At 45.6% G+C, this 12136-nt stretch overlaps 3 non-coding genes across 3 annotated transcripts; all 3 read left to right on the top strand.

Annotated features, from left to right (window-relative positions):
* The first annotated feature begins 467 nt into the window (after nt 1-467).
* trnal-uag (transfer RNA leucine (anticodon UAG)) lies at nt 468-549 on the top strand. Its single transcript has one exon. It is a non-coding gene; the product is annotated as a tRNA-Leu (tRNA).
* A 9533-nt stretch (nt 550-10082) lies between these two features.
* Nucleotides 10083-10197, top strand: trnal-caa (transfer RNA leucine (anticodon CAA)). The gene is made up of 2 exons: nt 10083-10120; nt 10151-10197. It is a non-coding gene; the product is annotated as a tRNA-Leu (tRNA).
* Nucleotides 10198-11764: 1567 nt separating this feature from the next.
* On the top strand, nt 11765-11879 carry trnal-caa (transfer RNA leucine (anticodon CAA)). Its single transcript has 2 exons — nt 11765-11802; nt 11834-11879. It is a non-coding gene; the product is annotated as a tRNA-Leu (tRNA).
* The last annotated feature ends 257 nt before the right edge of the window (nt 11880-12136 follow it).

Below are 12136 nucleotides of genomic sequence, written 5' to 3' on the forward strand. Positions count from 1 at the left end.
TCCTGCAGAAGATTCAGAAGAGATTTGGCAGAATCGTTGCCAGAGTGAGTGCTTTGAATCTGGGGTTGCTTCATCTGGATGTGGAAGGTCGAGAGGACACTTCACGGGTATCCTGGTGTACGTGTGAAAGCGTCGCTGAACGTGACATCATCAGCCGATAGGATGGTGAGATCACTTTCATGCGTCCGCTGGAAATGTGTGCTTACAGCCACAAACAGACGTCGAAATTGGGAATATTCATGAAAGTTAGCGTGGTGCACGTGCATGGGGAACATCATACTGTCATACCGTCATCTCTGGTCAGCTCTGAAGAAATATAGGATGGACCAAAGAAAATGAAAGGCACACAGCCTCGAACACATTATGTGAGAGAATAAATTTCCAAAGGCAGAAAACATAGAACTTTTAAGGTTAATTTGCTCAACCAACGATTAATATTGTGCAATAAATGCAAAAAAAAAAACCGCGGTAGTGTGGCCGAGCGGTCTAAGGCGCTGGATTTAGGCTCCAGTCTCCACGGAGGCGTGGGTTCGAATCCCACCACTGCCATCGGGTGAATAACAAATTCTCCCTTTCCACTAGAATTTATTAAACGTTTTGCAGATCAAAATCTAAAAATCACAAGTGACCATGGCGACAATCCTGTAATTGGTGTCAGGGTCACCGATATCACAACGGAGGTATAGAATATTGCCGAGATAGTGATGGTTGTGAATGGGAAGTGATCATGGCCAATACTTACAGAAACAAATCCTATTCAAAAACATTTAGCCCCCATATGCATTCCAATTCGAATATATGTGTAATTCCGCTTTTCCGGTGCCTTGAAGCAAAGCGCGAAGTATTCGTTTTCGAGCGGAAAGACCCGCGTAACGTTGTGTGAAATCGGCTGTCATCAGGGGCAGGGCAAAATAATGATACAGGGTACGCCCGCATTTTGCAAACGATTACTACCCTAAACCAACACCACGCTGCAGAAGGCAAGAACAGGTCATCCGAAATGTCATTACGTCATCTAGCTGAAGGGTTCGCTCTGGTTCCCTCTCCGCAGAGGCTGTTCCATCTTCTATGGTTTCATAGGCTTTTTTTCCTTCATTACTTTTTGTGACAGTTTTGTTTTATGATTACAAGTGAGTGGTGGAGGTGTTTACATGAATTACACCCGAATTATAGCAGTTCGACACCTAAGTTAAAGGCTCTGCTGAGCTGAACGCAAGACTTGCTGTTTACTGACTGAGCAACACGCACGAAATGCTGGAGGAACTTCGCAGGCCAGGCAACATCCGTGGAAAAGAGTAAACAGTCGACGCTTCAGGCTGAAACCCTGCGATATCTGCAGAATTTCTCCTGTTAGTGATTCTCCTGCTGTTTACTAGACAGGCGCGTTGACCAGTTTAGCCAGGAGCATTCACACTGACCACAGATGAAGTAACGAGGACTGACTTGCTCTATTGTATATCGTCTGCTGGTGAGGGAAGTGCTTCAGATTCAGCTTCACAGTTACGCCTACTGACAAACATTGTAACACCATATGCAGGAACAGTTTCGCCGCAGTGATAATTCCACCTGTTATTGAGGGATTCGGCGATCGCTTCACTCTGTCCCTTACCCGTTCTCTCACTACCACACTCCGCTCTTTAAGCTTGATCTCTCTGCCCTTAAGAATAAGTACTAATCGGTAAAATAAAATGGACACACATCAACGGATGGTGGTTTTCAACGTTTCACGTAGGAAGATCATTGAAACCAATTGTTTGTTCTGACTTTTTAACGGGACAAGGACAGTGTATAACGGGACGTAAAGGAGTAAATGCATTTCCAGCGAAGAAAGTCACAGATGACTTGTATTTAACAAATTTCCGGAACACACCTTCGGAAATGACGTAAGCATAAGTGCTGCACGTTGATCTCCAGATCTGAAGCAGTCTCTGGATGCAAGCCTCAGTCCTGCTGAAGGGTCACGTCTGTTTATTCCTTTCCATAGATGCTGCCTGACCTGCTGAGATCCCGCAACATTTTGTATGTGATATATATTCAATTTCAGAGTTTGATCTTTTATTGCGACGTTTCTACCTTATAGCCATCTATCTTCTCCTACGTTACTTCTCTTATTTCTGTAGGGGAAGGGATTCCCGATTCATGATTATTCCTGGTGCTGGCCAGTTTTGGACATTCTGACTAGATAGAAAGGCAGAGTACTGTTGATCTGCTGCTTGCCCAGCGCCTGTGAGAAGGATCAGTTAGGAGAATGAAATTCATACAGCAGTGATTACACCAGTCGTTGGGACAGTTTCTGTAAAATACAGCGGTAGAGGACACCATGGGCAGGACCTCCATCCCATCTCGTTCCTTGTGATCACGATGCAAAATCAAGCTAATCCTATCTGCCTTCACCTGGACTAATTTCTTGTTTTCTCTGCCTGTCGGATGTGATAAGAAGTATCACGTGATTCTAAAACGTGGCGCCAAGCTGAATGAGATGTTGTTTTCTCCGATACTGTATTGCATCTGCTACTTCCGATCTGTCGAAGTCCATAGAGCGTAAGACCGTCTGTAGCATTTATGTTTCCTCAAAACTACTTCCGTCTGTCTATGAATCGCCCGCAAACTTGGGCACAAAGCTATCAATTCCGTCATCCAAAGCATTGATGTATAACGTAAAAAAGCGGTGGTCCCAACACAGACCCCTGTGGAACAGAACTAGTCACCGGCAACCGGCCAGAATGAGTGGTTGAGCCAGAAAATGCTCCCTTTATTCCCATTCTTTGCCTCCTGCCAATCAGCCAATGCTCTATCCAAGCTAGTATCTTTCCTGTAATACCATTGGCCCTTATCTTGTTAACCGCCTTATATGTGCAACCTTGTCAAGGGCCTTCTGAAAATCCCAGTACACAGCATCCACCGAATCTCACTTGTTTATTATGCTTGATATTTTCTTCAAAGAATTCTAACAGATTTGTCAGGCAAGACTTTCCCTTGAGGAAACCATGCTGACTACACCCTATTGTATCATGTGCCTCCAAGTACCCCGAAACCACACCCTCCACACCCTCATCAATCAACTCCAACATCTTCCCAACCACCGAAGTCAGGCTAAATCTATTGATTATTTAAAGATCATTATTAATGCCTCCACCATCTCTTCAGCCACCTCTTTCAGAATCCTGGGGTGCAGATCTTCTTGTCCAGTTGATTTATCTACCTTTGAACCTTTCAGCTTCCCAAGGACCTTCTCACTAGTAATGGCAACTTCACTCTCGCCTTTCTTTTACTCTTTGTATATCTGAAGAAATTTTTGGTATCCTCGTTAATATTATTGGCAAGCTTACCTTCGTACTGCATCTTTTCCTTCTTTATGACTTTTTTAGGTGCCTTCTGTTAGTTTTTAAAAGCCTCCCAATCCTCTAACCCCACTGAATTTTGTTCTATAAAAGCCCTCTCTTGGCTTTTATGTTGGCTTTGACTTTCCTTTTCATCGCCGATTGCGTCATTCTGGCCTTGGAGTACTTCTTTTTCCTTTGGGATGTATCAATCGTGCACTGTCCGAGTTGTGCCCACAAACTCCAGCCATTGCTGCCCTGCAGTCATCCTCGCTAGCGTCCACTTCCAATTATAGTTTTGGCTAGCTTTTCAGTCGAGCCTCTGAAATTCTTTTTACTCCACGGTAGTATTGATACATCTGACTTTAGCTTCTCCTTCTCAATTGAAAATTATCATCACTGGACCCAAAGGGCTCCTTTACCTTGACCTCTATAATCAATTCCGGTTCATTGCACAACACCCAGTCCAGAAATGCCGACCCACTCGTGGGCTAAATCACGAGCTGCTCTAAAAAGTCATTTTCTTGGCATTCTACAAATTCCCCTTCATGGGATCCAGCACCAACCTAATTTTCATAATGCACCTGCATAGTGAAATCCCTCATGATTATGGTAACATTGCCTTTTTGACATGCATCATGTAGCCACATCTTTGCTACTGTTCCGAGGTCTGCACATAGCACCCATCAGGGTCTTTTTAAAAAAATCTTTGCAGTTTCTTACCTCTACCCACAACTATTCTACTTCTTCTGATTCCATGTTATCTCTTTCTAAGGACTTGATTTCATTTGTAGAAGCAGAGTCACCCACGCCACCCCCTCTGCCTTCCTGTCTGTCCTTTTGATACAAGGTGTATCCTTGGATGTTAAGCTCACAGCTGTAATCTTCTTTCAGCCACAGTTCAGTGATGCCCACAGCCAATCAGTAGCTGTGCAAGTTGATCCACCTTATAGTACCTTCAGTTCTGAATTCATCACCCTTTTCGATAATGTCCCCCTTTTACCTTGCAACCCCCACTTTGACTGGAATTTTGTCCAATCATCAGCCTGTCCTTGCCAGCAGTCTCACTATACCCTGCCTCTATTTATCAAAGGTACATTTAATGTCAGAGAAATGTATACAATATACATCCTGAAATGCTTTTTCTTCGCAACCATCCACGAAAACAGGGGAGTGCCCCCCAAAGAATGAACGATAGTTAAATGTTAGAACCCCAAAGTCCACCCCCTTCTTTCCCATCCCACCCACGCGAAGCGGAAGCAAGCGACGATCCCCTCCCCCACCAGCAAAAAAAAAGCATCGACGCCCGCCACCGAGCACTCAAGCGTGCAGCAAGGCTACTGTGAGGTCACAGACTTGTAGTCCCCCAAAGACTATTCGTTCACCCCGCACTCGACGTACCGCAGACCCTCTCTCTCCCTAATAAGGGAGAAAGGGGTGTCTCCGTTTCACAGCGAAAGGGGAGACAAAACACACAGCTCACTGGTTTACCATGTTAGAAGTCCGTTGTGTCGCTTTTTCCAAGCACAAAGATCTCAGGTCTCTGGGCACACAGCCAGGTATCTTCCGGCTCCCACGACACACAGAACTCTTGCCGGGACACCCGTCTTCAGAGCAACGAGATCCTAAGGCGAGCTAAGCTCTTAGGCCGCATCCTTGCCCTGCTGAATAGCGGCCAGTCGTGAAACCCGAGAGCGGGTCCCATTCCCGCAAAGAACCGAAGTCAACGTGTCACTCCAGCTCAGTGTCTTCAAAAGAACTCTGAAAAGTAAAAACAGAGATATTAAAGATGGAAATAGAGCTGCTTCCGAAGATCCAAGCAAAGGAGTCACCGTTTAGCGCCATCATAACTAAGCCTGCCCTCTTTATTTATAAACCATCTACTCCAACATCAGCCTATCACTCTGGTTTTCATCTTCTTGATAAATTAGTTTAAACCCTCCCGAACAGCTCTAACAAGTCTTCCCGCAAGGATATTGTTTCCCCTTGGGTCCAGGTGTAACCCATCACCATCACCACCTCATACCTTCTTCTTATTTCTACCACTAAGGAGGAGGTGCAGGAGACTGAAGACATACACTCAACGTTTAGGGTCAGCTTCACCCTCTTCGCTATCCAATTTCTGAACGGGCTAAGACCCAATCGACAATGTTGGCCCTTTTTGCACAACTTAATAAATAAACTTAATTTTTATTTATACAGTATTTCTTTATTTTTATGTCTTGTCCTGTACAGCGGCCGAAAAACAACAAATTTCACGATATGTGCCAGGGAAACCAAAGCTGATAATGATTCCGATGCTGAGTCTGGCACGCATCTGTATGTGCAATCTGTTTATTTAATCCGCATCTGACCATCTAGACATCGTTCCTGAACGTTGCTCTGCATTGGGAGTTTTAAGCATTGCTAACAGGAGCTTGCGGTTCAATACTCTTTGTGTGCACATGGACATTTCGATTCGATCTTCTAATCTCTTCTGCCAACTTGATATTTTACTCCGTTTTCAAGCAAAACCGTTTATTTCCGATGGATGGATGTCCGGGTGGCATCCATCATTCCCGTTAACAGGACCTGAGTAGATTAAACAGGTGGTGTTTCCACAGCGGCGCGTCCACAATTCTCAACCTTGGCCTTTGCTTGGCCATTCGTTCTTTTTCGCTAGGTTGTTGGTGAATGTTTAGTTTACTTTCTTGTTTCGAGAAAAGTGAGCCAGCTGATTCGGACGACATTTGACGTTGCCATTCTAAATTATAACCTGCGGGGAACCCAATCCCGGTACTTTAACCGACAGACAGACATACTTTATTGATCCCGAGGGAGATTGGGTTTCGTTACAGCCGCGCCAACCAAGAATAGTGTAGAAATATAGCAATATAAAACCATAAATAATTAAATAATAAGTTAATCATGCCAAGTGGAAATAAGTCCAGGACCAGCCTATTGGCTCAGGGTGTCTGACTCTCCGAGGGAGGAGTTGTAAAGTTTGATGGCCACAGGCAGGAATGACTTCCTATGACGCTCAGTGTTACATCTCGGTAGAATGAGTCTCTGGCTGAACGTACTCCTGTGCCTAACCAATACGTTATGGAGTGGATGGGAGACATTGTCCAAGATGGCATGCAACTTGGACAGCATCCTCTTTTCAGACACCACCGTCAGAGAGTCCAGTTCCATCCCCACAACATCACTGGCGTTACGAATGAGTCTGTTGATTCTGTTGGTGTCTGCTACCCTCAGCCTGCTGCCCCAGCACACAACAGCAAACATGATAGCACTGGCCACCACAGACTCATAGAACATCCTCAGCATCGTCCGGCAGATTTTAAAGGACCTCAGTCTCTTCAGGGAATTGAGACGGCTCTGATCCTTCTTGTAGACAGCCTCAGTGTTCTTTGACCAGTCCAGTTTATTGTCAATTCGTATCCCCAGGTATTTGTAATCCTCCACCATGTCCACACTGACCCCTTGGATGGAAACAGTGGTCAACGCCGTGCTCAGACTTCAATTTATGTTCTTTGGAGGTCCAGAAATGGTTGAATTACTGGACCTTTGAAAATGTATTCACGTCCTCCAGAAATAGCCTGGTGATTTAGTCATTACAACGCTCCGTCATGGAAAATCCTGAGAATGCCGACAGTGCATGGTCATCTTAAAACTAACCTCAGTTTTAACTGATCAGCATTGTAACTATTTTTCCTTGGCCGCTCCTCTCACTTGTAGAAACATTTCAGTATACCTTCAGTCATGACCCCTTCGAACCCTACATGGTTCATTAAGTACCACCTCTATTTCTCTATCCTAAAGTGTCAGGTTTGATCGTCTTCACTGCTCGTTGTAGAAAACACACTCACCCAGGTCAGTTCCACTTGCATGGAAAGCTAGTCCATGCCTTCCGAGCCGCTTCCTTCCTACAGTGTCCTTCACCTTGCCTTAGGTCTTCTAGGCCTGAGTTGATGTAGTAGTAGGACTATCCTTCACGGAAAGGTGGGCATCTAGAAAAGGGGGGCAGCCTAGAAAACTTGTAAAAGTGCAATAAAATGATTCTCCAATTCTTATCTCTAGTTTCGGGCAATAAATGGTGCAATTCATAAACCATTGAGGGGCAAGAACATAACGTCTGGACACTTCAGGAGTGAAGCTTTTCAACCTGAAAAGGATTCGGTTATCTCTTCATTTTTGATTTTCAGTGTGATAACCACTCTTCAAACAGCACATATACAAGTCCCTCGTAATATTATCGCCTACATCTTGCATGACATCTTACCACACATCTATGCAAATACACAGTAGCTACAGGCTTACTTCTCTCAACTTTTATTAGTTCCTCAAAAAAAAGTAATATAAATTGTGACGTTTCCTTTACAACTGGTAGTCTTGGTTTGTTTTCCATAAGCTTCTATAAACACATACAGGGTCATTCCCACTTTGGTTACTCGCTCAGGTGTCTTGCAAGACAGCAAATCAGGCACATGGCATGCATGCATTCATTGTTTGGAGTACAATGCCAGTAAGTCTGTGTCTCTATTGGTGCTTTGCTGCACGCTTGAGTGCTCGGTGGAGGGCGCCGATGCTTTTCTGCCGGTGTGCGAGCGGGATTGTCGTTGAATACGTACACAACGCTGGAAGAACTCAGCAGGTCAGGCAGCATCCGTGGGAAAAGAGTAGCCAACGTTTCGGGCCGAGACCCTTCATCAGGAATGGGGGGCGGGGAGAGGGCCGAAGCCCAGTAATAGAGATAGGGGAGGGGGTAGGGCCTAGAGGCGCCAGGTGGAAAACCAATCAGAGGAAAGATAAAGGGGGGAGGGGATAAGCATGAAAGAACTGTAGAGATAAAGAAGCAGAAAGTTGAAAGGGGAGAGAGGCAGAGAGGGACCTGGGATAGGGGAAGGGAGAGGGGGAGGGAATTACCGGAAATTGGAGAATTCAATGTTCATACCACCAGGCTGGAGGCTACCCAGACGGTAGATGAGTTGTTGTTCCTCCAAACTGAGTTTGGCCTCATCATGGCAGTAGAGGAGGCCATGTATGGACATATCCGAATGGGAATGTGAAGCAGAGTTGAAGTGGGTGGCAACCGGGAGGTCATGTCTATTGTGAGCGACGGAGCGTAGATGCTCGACGAAGCGGTCCCCCAGTCTGCGTCGGGTCTCGCCGATGTAGAGGAGGCCGCACCGGGAGCACCGGATGCAATAGACGACTCCAGCAGACTCGCAGGTGAAGTGTTGCCTCACCTGGAAGGACTGTCTGGGGCTCGGAATGGTGGTAAGGGGGGAGGTGTAGGGACAGGTGTAGCATTTGCTCTTGCAGGGATAAGTGCCGGGTGGGAGTTCTGTGGGGAGGGATGTGTGGACCAGGTAGTCGCGGAGGGAACGATCCCTGCGAAAAGCTGAGAGGGGTAGGGAGGGAAAGATGTGCTTGGTGGTGGGGTCCTGTTGAAATTGGCGGAAATTACGGAGGATAATATGTTGGATCCGGAGGCTGGTGGGGTGGTAGGTGAGGACAAGGGGAACCCTGTCCCTGTTGTGATGACGGGAGGATGGGTTAAGGGCTGAAGTGCGGGAAGTGGAGGAGATGCGGGTGAAGGCATCTTTGATGACGCCAGAAGGGAAACCACGATCCTGAAAGAAAGAGGACATTTGCTAAGTCCTGGAACAGAAAGCCTCATCCTGGGAGCAGATGCGGCGGAGACGGAGGAACTGGGAATAGGGAATGGCATTTTTGCATTGGGCAGGGTGGGATTGTCGTTGTCTTGCTGCTGCTTGTGTGTAGGAGGGGGAACTGGGTGCGGGGCTTTGGAGTTTAACTGTCATTTATTCTTTCTGGCACTCCTCTGTTTTAATGGATGTTTGCTAAGAAAAAGAATTTCGGGATGTATATTGTATACATTTCTCCGACATTAATTAAACCTATTGAACAAAACCTTAGTTAGATCACATTTGAACTACTGCGTGGAAATGTGAAGACTCCGGAGAAAATGCAGAAGAGAATTACAAGGATAAACACAAGGGGTGCTGCAGACGGTGGAAATGCAGAGTAACAGGGACAATATGCTGGAGGAGCTCAGCAAGCCAGGCATCATCTATGCAAAGGAATAGATAGATCGGGCTAACACCCTTCATCTGGATGAGCGAACTGCGCTGTCAACCTTCGGTTTACATTTGACATTTGGTCGCAAACATGGAATCATTCGCGGTTTGTCGGTAATCAGGAAGACTTCCACTGTTTCTGCAGCCGCGAATTTTGAACCCGCGGGGCTTGGCCTTTGTTCCCGTTAGCTTGTCAACGTTCAGAACCTCTCGTTTTTCCAATACCTTATCGTCCCCAATAGGGTCTGTTGAAAGTGCGAACTTACAGTGGGAACCGTCCACTGTCACGAAGACTGATGTACATTACTGGTTTAAATCATATGCCGCTTATTTCTGTACAACGATGGACAAAGAAAATAAGTAATTTGAGCGTAAGTTTTTGTTACAGACATGATAGGTTTTTGATCGTCTGTAACACACACGTCGTGGCACTTCCGATAAAACGGACATATATCTTTATATGCATTTTGAAGTTGGACGTTCTCCCTAGAACTTCTCTGCATTCGGAGTTTTAGGCACCGGTATCAGGGGAGCTCGCGGTTCAGTTCACTTTGTGGCTGCTATGTGCATATTCACATTCTGGTTCCATCCTCCAAACTCCTCGACCAAAACAATCTTTTATTCTGCTTTCGATGAAAACTACTAGTTCGCTTTGTTAAGTGATCTATGCAAGTTTGTCAGGGTGGCTGAGTGGTCTAAGGCGCCAGACTCAAGGATTAAAGTCCTTCCGTAGAAACGCGGGTATTCTGGTCTCCGGCCTGGGGGCGTGGGTTCGAATCCCACTCTTGACATCTGCTGAGTTTTATATTTGTACATTTGATTTTTAAATTGGGATTAATTTATTCCTGATAACAGGAACTGTTTGAGTAAAGAGGCGGTGGAAAGATCACAGCACTATGTTCTCACAGTGAATCGCACTGCATCAGATACAGAGTGCGGGATTCGACGAGAGGCTTGGTGAGAGGTGTCCATCACATCCTCCTGATCACTGATTGGATAGATTGACATTCATGTCTTTTGGCAGTTTCTTGATGAATATATTCATCTTTTTTGCTCGAAGTAATCGTGCGAGCAAGTTCAGACGACATTTCACGTCGACAAATTAAATTATTGCAATACGCACAAAATGCTGGAGGAACTCAGCAGGCCAGGCAGCATCCATGGGAAAAAGTTCAATCGACGTTTCGGGCTGAGAGCCTTCCGCCGTCTGGGTGAGCATGGTCTGCTGGAACGTAGTTTGGCTTTTCAGTGTTATGACGTCTGCCTGGCTCAGATCTTACCTTCTTGTTTTAGTTACTTCCACAAATTATAGATTTATTGAATCTTTGTAAATGTATTCATTTTCTTTAGAAACAGCCCATTGACTCAACCATCACAGCGCTCGGTCCTGGAGAATTCCAGAGAATGCTGATAGTGTGCGCAGGTCTTCACACTATCGTCAGTTTGAACCGATCATCCTTGTAACAATACCGTATATCCGTGACCGCTCTTTCCCCACGAGTATGTCCTCAATCATGGCCACACTATTAAGAATTTCCACCCCTCCGTATTCCAGAGTCCGATTTGATCGTTATGGCCCACATACTCACCGAGATAGACCATGCTTTCCGAGTCGCCACCAATGCTACACTATCCTTCGCCTAATAGTTGGCGGCGGGCGGGGGAGGGCCGTGGAGGTAGGGGTTGGGGAGAACTGTTCAAAGTATTACGGGGCAGTCCAGAAAAGCCGTGGCAATGCAAGAAAACAATTCTCTATTTCTAATATCCAGTTCCGTCTAGCAAACAGCATAGTTAACTATTACAAAACCACGGCGTCGGCTACGCGTCTACGCCGTACCTACCGAGTAGATTCGACGCAGAAGTATAAATTGGCTTTTAGTTGGACCAGATTTGGACTACTGCGTGCAGTTCTGGTAGTTCTATTCCAGAAACAAAGTGGTAACTCTTTAAGGAGTGCAGAAGCAGATCACAAGGATAAACGTAAGAGCTGTGGCAGAATGGCGAATGCTTTCTACGATGTGGTGTGAAAATTAAATGCAAAGACGAAGTGAGAAAAAAATATTTTCAGTTAAATGCCGTATTATAGACATGACAGATTTCAGATCACATCAGCCAGACACACGGCTGTAACATGTCCCACGGACATGTGTCTGGATGCATGCGCAATGTGCTTCGTCTGCAGTTTGAGCTGGGCATTTTCCCTGAAATTGTTTTGCATTCGGAATTTTAAGTACTGTTAACAGGAGCTCGCCGTTCAGGTATTTCTATGATCGCTCTGTGCACATGAATGTTTTGGGTCTATCCTCCAAACTCAAAACAAAACATTTGTTTTGGATGTTAAGAGGGATATGCATAGTTGTCAGGGTGGCCGAGTGGTCTAAGGCGCCAGACTCAAGGAATGACATTCCTTCCGTAGAAACGCGGGTGTTCTGGTCCCCGCCTGGGGGCGTGGGTTCGAATCCCATCCCTGACATCAAGTTTTATATTTGGAGATTTGACTTTATTGTCGAGGTTAATTTATTCCTGCAGAGTAGATTAAAGAAGAGTTGAAAGATCACAGCACGATGTTCTCACAGCGAATTGCAATGTTGGATTTGGCGAGTGACGAATCAAATGTTCTCACCGTGGCCATTGGTTGGATAGAGTGACAATCACACCTTTTTGCTGTTGTTGATGAATGTTTAGTTTACTTTTATTTTGTTTCGATAAAGTGTGTGAGTAAGTCTGGAC

Source organism: Hemitrygon akajei, chromosome 11 (genome assembly GCF_048418815.1).
Source record: "Hemitrygon akajei chromosome 11, sHemAka1.3, whole genome shotgun sequence".
NCBI classification, from domain to species: Eukaryota; Metazoa; Chordata; class Chondrichthyes; order Myliobatiformes; family Dasyatidae; genus Hemitrygon; species Hemitrygon akajei.